Genomic DNA, 20000 nt, shown 5'->3' on the forward strand with positions numbered 1-20000 from the left:
TTGGAGTATCTGTCCATAAGACCACTTTAAGCAGTACACTCCACAGAGCTGGGCTTTACAGAAGTCTGACCAGAAATAAGCCATTGCTTAAAGAAAAAAATAAGCAAACAAAAAAATTCACCAAAAGGCATGTGGGAGACTCCCCAAATATATGGAAGAAGGTACTCTGGTCAGATGAGGCGAAAATGTAGCTTTTTGGCCATCGAGGAAAACTCTATGTCTGGCGAAAAACCCAAAACCCTATCATCACCCCCAGAATACCATCCCCATGGTGGCGGCAGCATCAGGCTGTGGGGATGTTTTCCACCTGCAGGGAAAACTGGTCAGGAATGATGAATGGCGTTAAATACGGGGAAATACTTGATTCTTGAGAGAAACCTTTTTCATTCTCCCAGAGATTTGAGACTGGGACGGAGGTTCACCTTCCATCAGGACAATGACCCTAAGCATACTGCTAAAGCAACACTCTAGTGGTTTAAGGGGAAACATTTAAATGTCTTGGAATGGCCTAGGCAAAGCCCAGACCTCAATCCAATTGAGAATCTGTTAAGGATTGCTGTACAACAGCAGAACCCATCCAACTTGAAGGAGCAGGAGCAGTTTTCCCTTGAAGAATGGGCAAAAATCACAGTGGCTAGATGTGCCAAGCTTAAAGAGACATACTCCAAGAGACTTGCAGCTGTAAATGCGGCAAAATGTGGCTCTACAAAGTATTGACAATAAAACATATTTTTCATCTTCAAAGTGGTAGACATGTTGTGTAAATCAAAATGATACTACAAACCCCCCAAAAATCAACTTTAATTTCAGGTTGTAAGACAAAACAATAGGAAAAATGTCAAGGGTGGTGAATAGTTTCACAAGCCACTGTAGTACCAGCAAAACACTGTCAAGAGGCGACTCAGGGTTGCTTCAGGGCTCCTTCTGTGGAGAGTTCCTCTGTCCAGGTTATGTGTAATCAAATGGCTGGACTATTTGCACTGTGTGCCCCCAATCCCTCTTTTACGCCACTGCTACTCTCTGTTTATCATATATGTATAGTCACTTTAACTATACATTCATGTACATACTACCTCAATTGGGCCGACCAACCAGTGTTCCCGCACAATGGCTAACCGGGCTATCTGCATTGTGTCCCGCCACCCGCCACCCACCACCTGCCAACCCCTCTTTTACGCTACTGCTACTCTCTGTTCATCATATATGCATAGTCACTTTAACTATATCTACATGTACATACTACCTCAATCAGCCTGACTAACCGGTGCCTGTATGTAGCCTCGCTACTTTTATAGCCTCTCTACTGTATATAGCCTGTCATTTTACTGTTTTATTTCTTTACTTACCTATTGTTCACCTAATACCTTTTTTTGCACTATTGGTTAGAGCCTGTAAGTAAGCATTTTACTGTAAGGTCTACACTTGTTGTATTTGGCGCACATGACAAATACACTTTGATTTGATTTGTTATTTTGCCCATCTTAGACTTTTATTTTTATTGGCCAGTCTGAGATTTGGCTTTTTCTTTGCAACTCTGCCTAGAAGGCCAGCATCCCAGAGTTGCCTCTCCTTTCTCAAACTAGACACTCTAATGTATATGTCCTCTTGCTGAGTTGTGAACCAGGGACTCCCTCTCCTCTTTCTATTCTTCAGTTTCTTGGCAATTTCTCGCGTGGAATAGACTTCATTTCTCAGAACAAAAATAGACTGATGAGTTTCAGAAGAAAGGTCTTTGTTTCTGGCCATTTTGAGCCTGTAATCGAACCCACAAATGCTGATGCTCCAGATACTCAACTAGTCTAAAGAAGGCCAGTTTTATTGCTTCTTTAATCAACACAACCATTTTCAGCTGTGCTAAAATAATTGCAAAAGGGTTTTCTAATGATCACTTAGCCTTTTAAAATTATAAACTTGGATTAGCTAACACAACATGCCATTGGAACACAGGAGTAATGGTTGCCTCTGAACGCCTATGTAGATATTTCATTAAAAAAGGTGTTTATTGGCATGGGAAACATATGTTTTCATTCCCAAAGTAAGTGAAGTAGATAATGAACAAAAGTAAAATAAACAATAAAAAATGAACAGTAAACATTATACTCACAAGTTTCAAAGGAATAGATACATTTCAAATGTCATATTATGGCTCAACACTGTGTTATAATAATGTCTCTCTCTCTCTCTCACTCACTCTGTCTCACGTACAACCTCTATAACATGAACTACTGATCCCCCTTTCTCTTTCTCTGTCTCTCTCTTGCTCTCTCACATGAACTTCCTACATCTCTCTCTCTCTCTCTCCCCCTCTCTCACACACACATAAACACATAATCTAATCTACCCCTCTCTCTCTCTCTCTCTCTCTCTGAACTACCTTAAGGAGAGCAAACTCACTAACCCTTGCAAATCACTGCATTAGCGCACACCCACACACACAGACATGTACGCATTCACACAGAGACATGATCCTGCTTCTCACCTACTGAGCCGTTAATATGTTATTTAGAGACACTTTAGGGACACACACGTACAAACACACACACACACACACACACGCACACACACGCACACACACAAAGACTAGTTGAAGGAAGTCAGCACTCTTTGTGTGAATGCAGGAAAGAGAAAACAAAGCCTTACTCATGCATGCACAGTGGAAATATTATGTAACCCATGCCAATAAACCACCACTAATTTCTCCCATGGAAAGAGAGACAGATACAGAGAGACACAGAGGGAGAAGAGAGAGAGAGAAGAGACAGAGAGAAGAGACAGAGAGAAGAGACAGGGAGAAGAGACAGAGAGAAGAGACAGGGAGAAGAGACAGGGAGAAGAGACAGGGAGAAGAGACAGAGAGAAGAGAAGAGAGCGAGAAGAGAGATAGAAGAGACAAAGGGAGAGAAGAGAAGAGACAGAGAGAAGAGACAAAGAGAGAGAAGAGAAAAGACAGAGTGAAGAGAGAAAAGAGACAAAGAGAGAGAAGGGAAGAGACGAGACAGAGTGGAGAGACAGATAGAAGAGAAAGAGGGAAGAGAGAGAAAAGAGAAAAGAGAAAAGACAGAGAAGTGACAGAGAAAAGAGAAAAGACAGAGAAGATAGTAGACAGAGAAGAGATAGAGAGAAGAGAAATAGAGAAGAGGCAGAGAGAGAAGAGAAAGAGAGTAGAAACAGAGAGAAGAGACAGAAGAGAAATAGAGAAGAGAGAGAGAGAAGACAGGGAGAAGAAAAGAGACAAAGAGAAGAAAAGAGACAGAGAGAGAAGAGAGATAGAAGAGACAGAGAGAAGAGAAAAGACAGAGAAGAGAGAGAATATTACCACTATTGTTCTCACTATATACCACTATTGTTCTCACTATATATTTTACCTCTTGGGGATGTTATTCGAAAACATAATGTAAACTTTCACTGCTATGCGGATGACACACAGCTGTACATTTCAATGAAACATGGTGAAGCCCCAAAATTGCCCTCGCTAGAAGCATATGTTTCAGACATAAGGAAGTTGATGGCTGCAAACTTTCTACTATTAAACTCGGACAAAACAGAGATGCTTGTTCTAGGTCCCAAGAAACAAAGAGATATTCTGTTGAATCTGACAATTAATCTTAATGGTTGTACAGTCGTCTCAAATAAAACTGTGAAGGACCTCGGCGTTACTCTGGACCCTGATCTCTCTTTTGAAGAACATATCAAGACCATTTCAAGGACATCTTTTTCCATCTACGTAACATTGCAAAAATCAGAAACTTTCTGTCCAAAAATGATGCAGAAAAATTAATCCATGCTTTTGTCACTTCTAGGTTAGACTACTGCAATGCTCTATTTTCCGGCTACCCGGATAAAGCACTAAATAAACTTCAGTTAGTGCTAAATACGGCTGCTAGAATCCTGACTAGAACCAAAAAATTTGATCATATTACTCCAGTGCTAGCCTCTCTACACTGGCTTCCTGTCAAAGCAAGGGCTGATTTCAAGGTTTTACTGCTAACCTACAAAGCATTACATGGGCTTGCTCCTACCTATCTCTCTGATTTGGTCCTGCCGTACATACCTACACGTACGCTACGGTCACAAGACGCAGGCCTCCTAATTGTCCCTAGAATTTCTAAGCAAACAGCTGGAGGCAGGGCTTTCTCCTATAGAGCTCCATTTTTATGGAACGGTCTGCCTACCCATGTCAGAGACGCAAACTCGGTCTCAACCTTTAAGTCTTTACTGAAGACTCATCTCTTCAGTGGGTCATATGATTGAGTGTAGTCTGGCCCAGGAGTGGGAAGGTGAACGGAAAGGCTCTGGAGCAACGAACCGCCCTTGCTGTCTCTGCCTGGCCGGTTCCCCTCTTTCCACTGGGATTCTCTGCCTCTAACCCTATTACAGGGGCTGGGTCACTGGCTTACTGGGGCTCTCTCATGCCGTCCCTGGAGGGGGTGCGTCACCTGAGTGGGTTGATTCACTGTTGTGGTCATCCTGTCTGGGTTGGCGCCCCCCTTGGGTTGTGCCGTGGCGGAGATCTTTGTGGGCTATACTCAGCCTTGTCTCAGGATGGTAAGTTGGTGGTTGAAGATATCCCTCTAGTGGTGTGGGGGCTGTGCTTTGGCAAAGTGGGTGGGGTTATATCCTTCCTGTTTGGCCCTGTCCGGGGGTGACCTCGGATGGGGCCACAGTGTCTCCTGACCCCTCCTGTCTCAGCCTCCAGTATTTATGCTGCAGTAGTTTATGTGTCGGGGGGCTGGGGTCAGTTTGTTATATCTGGAGTACTTCTCCTGTCCTATTCAGTGTCCTGTGTGAATCTAAGTGTGCGTTCTCTAATTCTCTCCTTCTCTCTTTCTTTCTCTCTCTCGGAGGACCCGAGCCCTAGGACCTGAGCTCCAGGACTACCTGACATGATGACTCCTTGCTGTCCCCAGTCCACCTGGCCATGCTGCTGTTCCAGTTTCAACTGACCTGAGCCCTAGGACCATGCCCCAGGACTACCTGACATGATGACTCCTTGCTGTCCCCAGTCCACCTGGCCATGCTGCTGCTCCAGTTTCAACTTCCACCTGACTGTGCTGCTGCTCCAGTTTCAACTGTTCTGCCTTATTATTATTCGACCATGCTGGTCATTTATGAACATTTGAACATCTTGGCCATGTTCTGTTATAATCTCCACCCGGCACAGCCAGAAGAGGACTGGCCACCCCACATAGCCTGGTTCCTCTCTAGGTTTCTTCCTAGGTTTTGGCCTTTCTAGGGAGTTTTTCCTAGCCACCGTGCTTCTACACCTGCATTGCTTGCTGTTTGGGGTTTTACGCTGGGTTTCTGTACAGCACTTTGAGATATCAGCTGATGTACGAAGGGCTATATAAATACATTTGATTTGAATTTGATTTGAGAATAAACAGAGAGAATAAACAGAGAGAAGAGACAGAGAGAAGAGAGAAAGAAGAGACAGAGAGAAGAGAGAAAGAAGAAAGAGAGAATAAACAGAGAGAAGAGACAGAGAGAAGAGACAGAGAGAAGAGATAGAAAGAAGAGAGGAGAGAGAGAAGAGACAGAAAGAAGAGACAGAGAGAAGAGAGAAAGAAGAGACAGAGAGAAGAGAGAAAGAAGAAAGAGAGAATAAACAGAGAGAAGAGACAGATAGAAGAGACAGATAGAAGAGACAGAGAGAAGAGACAGAGAGAAGAGACAGAGAGAAGAGAAGAGACAGAGAGAAGAGAAGAGACAGAAAGAAGAGACAGAGAGAAGAGAGAAAGAAGAGAGAGAGAATAAACAGAGAGAAGAGACAGAGAGAAGAGACAGAGAGAAGAAACAGAGAAGAAACAGAGAGATAAGACAGAGAGAAGAGAGAGAGAAGACAGAGAGAAATAAGAGACAGAGAGAGAAGGGAGAGAAATATGAGAAGAGACAGAAAGAAGAGAGGAGAGAGAGGAGAGACAGATAATAGACAGAAAGAAGAGACAAACAGAAGAGAGAAGATACAGAGAGAAGAGACAGATAGAAAAGAGAAGAGAGAAGAGACAGAGAGAAGAGTAGAGACAGGGAGAAGAGACAGAGAGAAGAGTAGAGACAGGGAGAAGAGACAGATAGAAGAGACAGAGTAGAGACAGAGAGAAGAGAAGAGAAGAGACAGAGAGAGAAGAGACAGAAAACAGAAGAGACAGAGAGCAGAGACAGAGAAGAGACAGAGAAAAGAGAAGAGACAGAGAAGGGAAGAGACAGAGAAGGGAAGAGACAGAGAGAACAGAAGAGACAGAGAGCAGAGACAGAGAAGAGACAGAGAAAAGAAAAGAGACAGAGAAGATAAGAAAAAGAGATAAGGGACAGAGAAAAAGAAAAGAGAGACAGAGAAGAGAGAAAGGAGAAAAGAGAAGAGATATAAGAGAAGAGACCAGGAGAAGAGAAGAGAAGAGAAGAGAAGAGAAGAGAAGAGAGAAGAGAAGAGAAGAGAAGAGAAGAGAAGAGAAGAAAGAGAAGAGAAGAGAAGAGACAGAGAAGAGACAGAGAGAAAGAAGAGAAGAGACAGAGAGAAGAGACAGAGAGAGAGAAGAGAAGAGAAGAGAAGAGAAGAGAAGAGAAGAGAAGAGAAGAGAAGAGAAGAGAAGAGAAGAAAGAGAAGAGAAGAGAAGAGAAGAGAAGAGAAGAGAAGAGAAGAGAAGAGAAGAGAAGAGAAGAGAAGAGAAGAGAAGAGAAGAGAAGAGAAGAGAAGAGAGAAGAGAAGAGACAGAGAGCAGAGACAGAGAAGAAAATAAAAAGAAATAAGAGACCGGGAGAAGAGAAGAGTCAGAGAGAAGAGACAGAGAAGAGATTGAGAGAAGAGAAGAGAGAGAGAGAGAGAGAAAGGAAAGAGAAAGAGAAGAGACAGATAGGAGAAGAGACAGAGAAGAGAAGAGAAAGAGATAAGAGACAGGAAGAAGAGAAGAGACAGAGAGAAGAGAAGAGACAGAGAGAAGAGAAGAGACAGGGAGAAGAGAAGAGACAGAGAGAAGAGACCGAGAGAAGAGACAGGCAGAGAGAAGAGACAGAGAGAAGAGAAGAGAAAGAGATACGAGACAGGAAGAAGAGAAGAGACAGAGAGAAGAGAGAGAGAAAAGAGACAGAGAGAAGAGAAGAGACAGAGAGAAGAGAAGAGACAGAGAGAAGTAACATGTATTCACCCTGCACACCCGTATTGACAACCAAACAAAAAAACAAAAGGCAAAGTCTTCTCATGCTTTCTTTATTTCAAAAAAGCCTTCGACTCAATTTGGCATGAGGGTCTGCTATACAAATTGATGGAACGTGGTTTTGGGGGTAAAACATACAACATTATAAAATCCACGTACACAAACAACAAGTGTGCGGTTAAAATTGGCAAAAAACACACAAATTTCTTCCTACAGGGCTGTGGGGTGAGACAGGGATGGAGCTTAAGCCCAACCCTCTTCAACATATATATCAACGAATTGGCGCGAGCACTAGAACAGTCTGCAAAACCCGGCCTCAAGAACCCTTCTAGAATCTGAAGTCAAATGTCTACTGTTTGCTGATGATCTGGTGCTTCTGTCACCAACCAAGGAGGGCCTACAGCAGCACCTAGATATTCTGCACAGATTCTGTCAGACCTGGGCCCTGACAGTAAATCTCAGTAAGACCAAAATAATGGTGTTCCAAAAAAGGTCCAGTCGCCAGGACCACAAATACAAATTCCATCTATACACCATTGCCCTAAAGCACACAAACTATACATACCTTGGCCTAAACATCAGCGCCACAGGTAACTTCCACAAAGCTGTGAACTATCTGAGAGACAAGGCAAGAAGGGCATTCGATGCCATCAAAAGGAACATAAAATTCAACATACCAATTAGGATCTGGCTAAAAAAATACTTGAATCAGTCATAGAGCCCATTGCCCTTTATGGTTGTGAGTTCTGGGGTCCGCTCATCAAACAAGACTTCACAAAATGGGACAAACACCAAATTGAGACTCTGCATGCAGAATTCTGCAAAAATATCCTCCGTGTACAACGTAGAACACCAAATAATGAATGCAGAGCAGAATTAGGCCAAAACCCACTAATTATCAAAATCCAGAAAAGAGCCGTTAAATTCTACAACCACCTAAAAAGAAGTGAATCACAAACCTTCCATAACAAAGCCATCACCTACAGAGAGATGAACCTGGAGAAGAGCTAGCTGGTCCTGAGGCTCTGTTCACTCTGTTTTGAAATCTGTATGTGTATGTGTGTAATCTTTACTGTTAATTTTTATTGTTTATTTCACGTTTCTATATTATCTACCTCACTTGTTTTGGCAATGTTGAGAGAGGAGACTGAAAGTGAGAGAGTAGAGCGAAAGAGAGAGAGACAGAGAGAGAGAGAGAGGGGGGAGGGAGGGAGAGAGAGAAAGAGAGAGAGAGAGAGAGAGAGAGAGAGAGAGAGAGAGAGAGAGAGAGATGGAGAGAGAGAGAGAGAGAGAGAGAGAGATGAGAGAGATGGAGAGATGGAGAGAGAGAGAGAGAGACAGAGAGAGACAGAGAGAGAGAGAGAGAGAGAGAGAGAGTGTTTTAAAGGTGTCCGGTGAATGTCCGTGTGTGTGTGAGTTGTATGTATTGTCTTTGCTGTGTATTATAATCAGCGAGTCTAACTGTGGCTTTGCTGACTTCATGTTCTGTTATCTGCCCTCCCTTTGTCCCTTTGTCTCTGCAATCACAGAATGAAGGATTAGTGTTTTAAATTATTACTAACTAAGCCTTGATTGTCCCTGTACTAAATAAATATTCATCTAGAATTATCATTATGCTCTGTCTTGCTGAGGTCCAAGTCGATTGAGTGCAGGCTTAACTGAATAACAACAGAGACAGGATACAATAGTTTGAGGTAGGGCTCGCCTCAGAGCCAGATGCTGATGACAGATTGCCCTATCCTGGGCACGTGGCATCGAACCCCCCCCCCAACTGGGAGAACGGAGATCTGATGACAGGTTGCCCTACCTGGGCACTTGGCATCTAACTGCCCCCCACCCCCACCCCAACTGGGAGAACGGAAATCTGATGACAGGACTTCAGTTGGTGTTGGTGGGGAGGTGGAAGATCGTTGGAAGACTGTTGCTGCAAAACAGCAAGTGGGAGACAAGGTTTAAATTGACATATAAATACAGCCCTACATTCATGTCCATCGGTTAAAGGAAAGGAAAGGGATTGTTGCACCAGTGAGCCCATAGGTTAATCAGCAAGCGGAATTGAGTTCATGTGCCAGGCTCAAAGGTTGAATTTAAAAGGTGAATGACATTCCACAGGCTTAGAAATAGTAGAGGAGGAAGGACGTGACGCTATGCCGATGAGGTAACGATACAGACATGACCAAATACAGACTGATGAGGTAACGATACAGACACGACCCTATACAGACTGATGAGGTAACGATACAGACACGACCAAATACAGACTGATGAGGTAACGTTACAGACATGACCAAATACAGACTGATGAGGTAACGTTACAGACATGACCAAATACAGACTGATGAGGTAACGATACAGACACGGCCATATACAGACTGATGAGGTAAGGATACAGACACGACCCTATACAGACTGATGAGGTAACGATACAGACATGACCAAATACAGACTGATGAGGTAACGATACAGACACGACCCTATACAGACTGATGAGGTAACGATACAGACACGAACATATACAGACTGATGAGGTAACGATACAGACACTAACATATACAGACTGATGAGGTAACGATAAAGACACTACCATAGACAGACCTGCTATGCTGATGAGGTAACATTACAAACACTACCATATACAGACTGATGAGGAAACATTACAGACACTACCATATACAGATGAGGTAGCGTTACAGACACTACCATATACAGATGAGATAACGATAAAGACACTACCATATACAGACTTGCTACGCTGATGAGGTAACATTACAAACACTACCATATACAGAGTGATGAGGTAGCGTTACAGACACTACCATATACAGACTGATGAGGAAACATTACATACACTACCATATACAGATGAGATAATGATACAGACACTGCCATATACAGACTGATGAGGTAACGATACAGACACTACCATATACAGACTGATGGGGTAATGATACAGACACTACCATATACAGACTGATGAGGTAATGATACAGACACTACCATATACAGACTGATGAGGTAACGATACAGACACTACCATATACAGACTGATGGGGTAATGATACAGACACTACCATACAGAGACTTGCTATGCTGAAGAGTGAGATAGGAAGTAATGTGAATTATATAAGTTTACTAGATGAATGAAAATTGACGATCCATTCAGAACAGCCTTCCTTAATGAATTTCGTAAAAACATGATGTACAATATGAAAGTGTTTCGCTGTTACTTAAATCGACGCTTTTACTCTGCAGCTGATTGCAAGCTAAAACTCCCGTTGGGCCGGGCCCCCTCCCAAAGGAACAGGGAGGAAGAGAGGGGGGAGGGAAGCAGGGAAGCAGGGAGAGAGAGGGAGGGATGAGATTAAAAGTTAAATGAACAATCCAGCTCGACATAAAGCCTGCCATCTGAAATCCAGGATGTTGTTGTTTGTGAATAAAGGATACACTCAATTAAAGAGGACAAAATAAATGAACAAATCTCACATGTCTGTGTGTGTGTCAATGTGGTATTCAGGGAGAGAGTTACTGTCCAAAATGTTTATCAGTAAAGCAACTTGTTTAACCTGAGCAAAACCCAGAAACTAAGGACTAATTAGCCTAATCTGTTCACTATGATTTTGTTGTCATGAAGGATTAATTGGGCTCATTGATTGGAGTTGAAAGATAAACAGTGCTCTCAGATTGGCATGCTTTCAGCACTACTGAGTCTCTTTACCTCTTTACCTCTTTACCTGCTGTTATTCTATAGTCTGGGATCCACACTATACAGCTGTTATTCTATAGTCTGGGATCCGCACTATACAGCTATTATTCTATAGGCTGGGATCCACACTATACAGCTATTATTCTATAGGCTGGGATCCACACTATACAGCTGTTATTCCATAGGCTGGGATCCACACTATGCAGCTGTTATTCTATAGGTTGGGATCCACACTATACAGCTGTTATTCTATAGTCTGGGATCCGCACTATACAGCTATTATTCAATAGGCTGGGATCCACACTATACAGCTATTATTCTATAGGCTGGGATCCACACTATACAGCTGTTATTCCATAGGCTGGGATCCACACTATGCAGCTGTTATTCTATAGGCTGGGATCCACACTATACAGCTGTTATTCTATAGGCTGGGATCCACACTATGCAGCTGTTATTCTATAGGCTGGGATCCACACTATGCAGCTGTTATTCCATAGGCTGGGATCCACACTATGCAGCTGTTATTCTATAGGTTGGGATCCACACTATACAGCTGTTATTCTATAGGCTGGGATCCACACTATGCAGCTGTTATTCTATAGGCTGGGATCCACACTATGCAGCTGTTATTCTATAGGCTGGGATCCACACTATACAGCTGTTATTCTATAGGCTGGGATCCACACTATACAGCTGTTATTCTATAGGCTGGGATCCACATTATACAGCTGTTATTCTATAGGCTGGGATCCACACTATACAGCTGTTATTCTATAGGCTGGGATCCACACTATACAGCTGTTATTCTATAGGCTGGGATCCACACTATACAGCTGTTATTCTATAGGCTGGGATCCACACTATACAGCTGTTATTCTATAGGCTGGGATCCACACTATACAGCTGTTATTCTATAGGCTGGGATCTGCACTATACAGCTGTTATTCTATAGGCTGGGATCTGCACTATGCAGCTGTTATTCTATAGGCTGGGATCCACACTATACAGCTGTTATTCTATAGGCTGGGATCCACACTATGCAGCTGTTATTCCATAGGCTGGGATCCACACTATACAGCTGTTACTCCATAGGCTGGGATCCACACTATACAGCTGTTATTCCATAGGCTGGGATCCACACTATGCAGCTGTTATTCCATAGGCTGGGATCCACACTATGCAGCTGTTATTCTATAGGCTGGGATCCACACTATACAGCTGTTATTCCATAGGCTGGGATCCACACTATACAGCTGTTATTCCATAGGCTGGGATCCACACTATGCAGCTGTTATTCTATAGGCTGGGATCCACACTATACAGCTGTTATTCTATAGGCTGGGATCCACACTATACAGCTGTTATTCTATAGGCTGGGATCCACACTATGCAGCTGTTATTCTATAGGCTGGGATCCACACTATACAGCTGTTATTCTATAGGCTGGGATCCACACTATACAGCTGTTATTCTATAGGCTGGGATCCGCACTATACAGCTGTTATTCTATAGGCTGGGATCCACACTATACAGCTGTTGTTCTATAGGCTGGGATCTGTGCATTACTCCAATTCTGTTGCAAAACATTTCTTAAACGGAAGCAAACGAAACAGGGAGGGACCTACCTGAATTTGTCCAATAGAAACTCTTGTTTTGCTCTGCTTGCTTCCAATTGGTCCTTAAAACGGTAAACAGTTTCCATATGAATATACCCCTGGTCGCAAAAACAATGATTGATAGACAGCTTAAACTCCTTCAATTCAACCATTATTGGTTTAAAATACACAAATACATTCATCCACAACAACCTCATTCCATAAGGAGGAAATATCTAAATGAGAGATTCAATGTGCTTCGTAAATATCAGTAATAAGTGATATTCTTAAAACCCGTAGGCTCTACACCTCTTCTGTCGTCGTCCTAACCTTCCAAGTGTTTATTCAAGTTGGATGGATAATCTTTGGATGCCAACAGCAGTCACACCGTTGGAAGACAGAGTTTGGACTGTAGCCTACAAAAGCCTATTCCTGCTTTTTCCACAATCCATCAAACACATTTGGTGTGCATAGTGGTCATAATGGTCTCTGACTTCTGGTCAGACTCACTCAGGTGGAACAAACTTAAACTTGAACTTTTTTCAACGCTGATTTGAATGTCATTGAGAAAACAGAAAGGGGTCGAACTACTTTTGTGCAAACATTGATTCTGAATTTAAAACTAATCCTAGAAGTAATCTTCTAGTTTTTTAAAAGTAGCTGTAATCTGATTACAATATTTTAGCTGGTAGCATAACGGATAACAGTTACAGTGTTTTTGCAATCCGTTACTCCCCCCGTGCATTAAGGACTATTGTGATAGTGTAAAAGTGATACGGGCTATTGTGATAGTGTAAAAGTGATAAGGACTATTGTGATAGTGTAAAAGTGATACGGGCTATTGTGATAGTGTAAAAGTGATAAGGACTATTGTGATAATGTAAAAGTGATACAGGCTATTGTGATAGTGTAAAAGTGATGAGGACTATTGTGATAGTGTAAAAGTGATAAGGACTATTGTAGTAGTGTAAAAGTGATGAGGACTATTGTGATAGTGTAAAAGTGAAAGCTGCTAATAAGAGAACTCAGAGTTGGATATTTGCAATCAACAAAAGAACTGTGGTGACAGAGGGAGTCCTGGCTAAGACACAGAGAAGGGGTTGAGCAAATATTGGCAATGCTTAGATCAACACACACACACACACACACGCTGTAATCTAAAGTCTGCAAAATCACAGTCTGTGACGCACATAGCTCCCATGGCCAGGTATGCAGAAATGACTATTTAGCCTCTAATTCTGTGAGACACTGAGGCAGCAGCAGTAATATCACCCCTACACTCCCTCTAATCTTTCCACCCCCCCCCCCCCCCCCCACCCCCTGCTCAAGACACATCTATCATTAAGACACAGAAACACAGCTTGCTGATTGTGGAGTCATCTGAACAGTGCAACTGAGCATTCAGCGCTGTCATTTTCACAGGGTGACAATAAAGTTTAAAGTTCAAACCCCTGTGTTACAAGGAAACTGTCCAGGGAGAGAATGTGTTACCCTGTCATTATTGCCTTCAACATAATGACAGAGCAGGTATCCCATCAGGCTTTCCACCACTGCTAGCCATGACCTAATCGCATGTTGTCCCTCGCTTTGAGGTTTCACACAGCAGACCTGATATATCTGCTAAGAAGAAAGAAGGTTTCACACAGCAGACCTGATATATCTGCAAAAAAGCAGAAGGGATTAATGTATGAGGTATTTTAACTAACTACACTATCAAAGACACATTGATGCAGACAAACACATGTACAGACACAAGCACACGCACGCACACACACCGTAAGATGTCCTGCTCATGACTGCCCTAATTTCTGGGCCGGGAGAATTACTAATTAACTTAAGGTTTAGAACTCTTACCTAATTACAGGGGCTCTCCAAATGAACTTTAGATCGGAGACTTTGTGCTTTTTAAACAAACTGTCAGACAGCTGTTTAGAGTTAACCCTCTCTCTCTTAAAAAACCACAAGGAAAACACACTGTTATTTATGCTGCCATTGTGGGGGGGGGAAGAAAGGTAGCGGTTAAGAAAGAGGGAGACAGGGAGGGGAGAAAAAAGTGATGGAAACAAGTGTGCATTTTAATTGGATCTCACTACAAACAACTGTCAGGCCTAATTAACATGGTCGTAGATTATTCCTTTATCAAATAAACATGATGTCACGCACACGACACTAGGAAGCCTAAGTCAGTGGCTTTTCAAGTTACTGACTAGGTCACGCCAAGTCAGTATCTTCCTGGGAGAACATTTGAACAATTACAAATAGTGACTCAACGTATAAAAAAGTCATAATTACAATCAAGGCTAATTCCCCCCCAAAAAGCTTACTAGGTATATTAATCCTTAAATTTATGATTCAAACTATACTTCATCCCAAACTAATTGCACCAGACCAGAGAACCAAACAGCCAAGAGTATGTGTTTAATTTTAAATATCAATAATGAACAGATTCATTGAGACAATCAGTTTATTTTCCCAGACACCATTTTAAAGTCTATGTTATTTTCTGTCTGGTTGGAGAATTATCATTACCGAGCAAGAGAAGAAGGTCACTGTGTGTGTGTGTGTGTGTGTGTGTGTGTGTGTGTGTGTGTGTGTGTGTGTGTGTGTGTGTGTGTGTGTGTGTGTGTGTGTGTGTGTGTGTGTGTGTGTGCGTGCATGCGTTTGTGCGTGTGTGTGTGTGTGTGTGTGTGTGTGTGTTCACCAAGCCTTCAAAGCGACACCAAGGGGACTGAGAGGTCAATGACAACTCAGTGGAGCAACAACAAGACCGGAGTCAGCAGTCACACATCGTAAACTAATCCTTACACACACACACACACACACACACACACACACACTGTTAATCCTTACTGAAAACGAAGACACACACACACACAAACAGAGACAAACACACTAACTGTGCTGCTCAGAGGTACAGAGCTCAAGAGAGAAATACATTTGCTTTGCTATCAAACACCTTGACTATTGTGACAAGCAAAACATTTGCAAAGGATTATGAGTGGCCAGCAAAACACAATGACCACTCCACAGTTATGATTCAAATGGTCAGTGGAGAAATTGAGGAAAAAGATATGAAGAATTACAGTCCATACAGCACTTTGCTTTGTCCTTGTTTAATAAACCTCTTGGATATAGGGGGCGCTATTTTAATTTCTGGATGAAAAACGTTCCCGTTTTAAACAAGATATTTTGTCACGAGAAGATGCTCGACTATGCATATAATTGACAGCTTTGGAAAGAAAACACTCTGACGTTTCCAAAACTGCAAAGATATTGTCTGTGAGTGCCACAGAACTGATGTTACAGGCGAAACCCAGATCGAAATCCAATCAGGAAGTGCCGCATTTTTTAAAACCGTCTCATGCCAATGACTCCTTATATGGCTGTGAATGGGCCACGAATGAGCTTAGGCTTTCTGTCGCTTCCCCAAGGTGTCGACAGCATTGTGACGTATTTGTAGGCATATCACTGGAAGATTGACCATAAGAGACTACATCTACCAGGTGGTCGCTTGGTGTCCTCCGTTGCAATTATTTGGTAATCTCCAGCTGCAGTATTTTTCCGTTCACTTCTGATGAGAAACCAACTGTCACGACTGATATATTATCGAATAGATATGTGAAAAACACCTTGAGGGTTGATTCTAAACAACGTTTGCTATGTTTCTGTCGATATTATGGAGCTAATTTGGAAAAAAGTTTGCCGTTGTAGTGACTGCATTATCCGGTCTTTTTCTTAGCCAAACGTGATGAACAAAACGGAGCTATTTCGCCAACACAAATAATCTTTTTGGAAAAAATGAACATTTGCTATCTAACTGAGAGTCTCGTCATTGAAATCATCCGAAGTTCTTCAAAGGTAAATTATTTTATTTGAATGCTTTTCTTGTTTTTGTGAAAATGTTGCCTGCTGAATGCTTAATGCTATGCTAGGCTATCACACGGCCAGGTCTCTGACCTCCACCCTATAGGCTGCCTCGTCATTGTTGATGTCAGGCCTACCACTGTTATGTCATTGGCAAATCTAATGATGGTGTTGGAGTCGTGCCTGGCCGTGCAGTCATGAGTGAACAGGGAGTACAGGAGGGGACTGAGCACGCACCCCTGAGGGGCCCCTGTGTTGAGGATCAGCGTTGCAGATGTGTTGTTACCTACCCTTACCACCTGGGGTGGCCCGTCAGGAAGTCCAGTGTCCAGTTGCAGAGAAAGGTGTTTATTCCCAGAATCCTTAGCTTATTGTTGAGCTTTGAAGGCACTATGGTGTTGAACACTGAGCTGTACTCAATGAACAGCATTCTCACATAGTTGTTCCGTTTGTCCAGGTGGGAAAGGGCAGTGTGGAGAGCAATAGAGGATGCATCTGTGGATCTGTTGGGGCGGTATGCAAATTGGAGTGGGTCTAGGGTTTCTGGAATAATGGTGTTGATGTGAGCCATGACCAGCCTTTCAAAGCATTTAATGGATACAGACGTGAGGTTTACAGGTCGATAGTTATGTGGGCGGGTTACCTTAGTGTTCTTTGGCACAGGCAATATGGTGGTCTGCTTAAAGCATGTTGGTATTACAGACTCGGACAGGGAGAGGTTGAAAATCTCTGTGAAGACGCTTGCCAGTTGGTCAGTGCATGCTCGCAGTACACGTCCTGGTAATCCGTCTGGCCCTGTGGCCTTGTGAATGTTGACCTGTTCAAAGGTCTTACTCACATTGGCTGCAGAGAGGATGATCACACAGTCTTCCGGAACAGCTGGTGCTCTCACTGTCATTTGCCTCGAAGCGAGCATAGAAGTACAGTAGTTTATCTCGTCTGGTAGGCTCATGTCACTGGGCAGCTCCCGGTTGTGCTTCCCTTGGTAGTCTGTAATGGTTTACCAGCCCTGCCACATCCAACGAGCATCAAAGCCGGTATAGTATGATTCGATCTTCGTCCTGTATTGATGCTTTGCCTGTTTGATGTTTCGTCGGAAGGCATAACAGGATTTCTTATAAGCTTCCGAGTTAGAGTCCCGCTCCTTGAAAGCGGCAGCTCTACCCTTTAGCTCAGTGCGGATGCTGTCTGTAATCCATGGCTTCTGGTTGGGGTATGTACGTATGGTCACTGTGGGGACGACGTCATCGATGCACTTATTGATGAAGCCAATGACTGATGTGGTGTATTCTCAATGCCAATGGAAGAATCCCGGAACAAGTTCCAGTCTGTGATAGCAAAACAGTCCTGTAGTTTAGCATCTGTTCACCTGACCACTTTGTTATTGATCTAGTCACTGGTGCGTCCTGCTTCAATATTTGCTTGTAAGCAGGAATCAGGAGGATAGAATTATGGTCAGATATGCTAAATGGAGGGTGAGGGAGAGCTTTGTATGCATCTCTGTGTGTAGAGTATAGGTGGTACAGAGTTATTTTTCTTTTGGTTGCACATTTAACATGCTGACAAAAATTTGGTAAAACGGATTTAAGTTTCCCTGCATCAAAGTCCCTGGCTACTAGGAGCACCGCCTCTGGGTGAGCGTTTTCTTGTTTGCTTATGGCAGAATACAGCTCATTTAATGTTGTCTTGGTGCCAGCCTCTGACTGTGGTAGTATGTAAACAGCTACGAAGAATACAGATGGAAACTCTCTCAGTAGGTAGTGTGGTCCACAGCTTATCATGAGATACTCTACCGCAGGTGAGCAATAGCTTGAGACTTCCTTAGATATCGTGCACCAGCTGTTATTTACAAAAATACATAGTCCACCGCCCATTTTCTTACCAGACGCCGCTGTTCAATCCTGCCGGTACAGCGTATTACCAGCCAGCTGTATGTTGATATTGTCGTCGTTCAGCCACAACTCCATGAAGCATAAGATGTTACAGTTTTTAATGTCCCGTTGGTAGTTTAATCTTCCACGTAACTCGTTGATTCAATTTTCTCCAAGGATTCCACGTTTGGTAGCAGAATGGAGGGAAGTGGGGGTTTAATCGATCACCTACAAATTCTCAGAAGGCAGCCTGCCCTTCGGCCCCTCTTTCACTCAGAACACGGGGATCGGGGCCTGTTCCCGAGGAAGCAGTATGTCCTTCGGCCCCTCTTTCACTCAGAACACGGGGATCGGGGCCTGTTCCCGAGGAAGCAGTATGTCCTTCGGCCCCTCTTTCACTCAGAACACGGGGATCGGGGCCTGTTCCCGAGGAAGCAGTATGTCCTTCGGCCCCTCTTTCACGCAGAACACGGGGATCGGGGCCTGTTCCCGAGGAAGCAGTATGTCCTTCGGCCCCTCTTTCACTCAGAACACGGGGATCAGAACACGGGGATCGGGGCCTGTTCCCGAGGAAGCAGTATGTCCTTCGGCCCCTCTTTCACTCAGAACACGGGGATCGGGGCCTGTTCCCGAGGAAGCAGTATGTCCTTCGGCCCCTCTTTCACTCAGAACACGGGGATCGGGGCCTGTTCCCGAGGAAGCAGTATGTCCTTCGGCCCCTCTTTCACTCAGAACACGGGGATCGGGGCCTGTTCCCGAGGAAGCAGTATGTCCTTCGCGTCGGGCTCGTCAGAACCGTTAAAGGAGAAAAAAGGATTCTGCTTGTCCGTGGTGAGTAATCGCTGTCCTGATGTCTAGAAGTTATTTTCGGTCTTAAGAGATGGTAGCGGCAACATTATGTACAAAATAAGTAAAAAAAATAAGTTGCTAACAACTCAAATAAACGAACAAAAAAACACAATCGGCTGGGGACACTAAAACGTCTGCCTTCTTCTCTGGTACCATGTTGTTCATACCCAGTTCTCTCCCCCTCTCCCCCTCTCCACCTCTCCCCCTCTCCCCATCTCCCCCTCTCCCCCTCTCCACCTCTCCCACTCCCCCATCTCCCCCTCTCCCCCTCTGCTCTTCTGCCCCTCTCCCCCCTCTCCCCATCTCCCCCTCTGCTCCTCTCCCCCTCTCCCCCTCTCCCCCTCTCCCCCTCTCCCCATCTCCCCCTCTCCCCCCTCTCCCCATCTCCCCCTCCCCCCTCTGCTCTTCTGCCCCTCTCCCCCTCTCCCCATCTCCCCCTCTGCTCCCTCCCTCTCTCCCCCTCTCCCCCTCTCCCCATCTCCCCTCTCCCCCTCTCCACCTCTCCCCATCTCCCCCTCTCCCCCTCTGCTCTTCTGCCCCTCCCCCTCTCCCCATCTCCCCCTCTCCCCCTCTCCCCATCTCCCCATCTCCCCCCTCTCCACATCTCCCTCTCCCCCCCTCTCCCCATCTCCCCCTCTGCTCCTCTCCCCCCTCCCCCTCCCCCTCTCCCCATCTCCCCCTCTCCCCCTCTGCTCTTCTGCCCCTCTCCCCCTCTCCCCATCTCCCTCTCCAAGGGGATAAATAATAACCTCCCCGTATATTCATGAGGGCAGATCTCATTGCTGTGTTTGTTTTAGTCACAGCTAATGCATATTTAATTAGCCTCTTATCCCCTAACGAGGCTTGGCAAGGGCCTTGTTCCCCAAAACAATTTATCACCACCAGGAATACTGTATCAACACAATACATCTGGAATATTGTATAAACACAGTACATCTAGAATACTGTATAAACAAAATAATTCTAG

The 20000-nt window shown here is 44.0% G+C and overlaps 1 protein-coding gene across 1 annotated transcript in view; it reads right to left on the bottom strand.

Moving 5' to 3' along the window:
- Positions 1-20000, bottom strand: part of LOC112227470 (zinc finger homeobox protein 4) — a 200088-nt gene that overhangs the window by 163624 nt on the left and 16464 nt on the right.

The sequence above is a fragment of the Oncorhynchus tshawytscha genome, linkage group LG29, assembly GCF_018296145.1.
Source record: "Oncorhynchus tshawytscha isolate Ot180627B linkage group LG29, Otsh_v2.0, whole genome shotgun sequence".
NCBI classification, from domain to species: domain Eukaryota; kingdom Metazoa; phylum Chordata; class Actinopteri; order Salmoniformes; family Salmonidae; genus Oncorhynchus; species Oncorhynchus tshawytscha.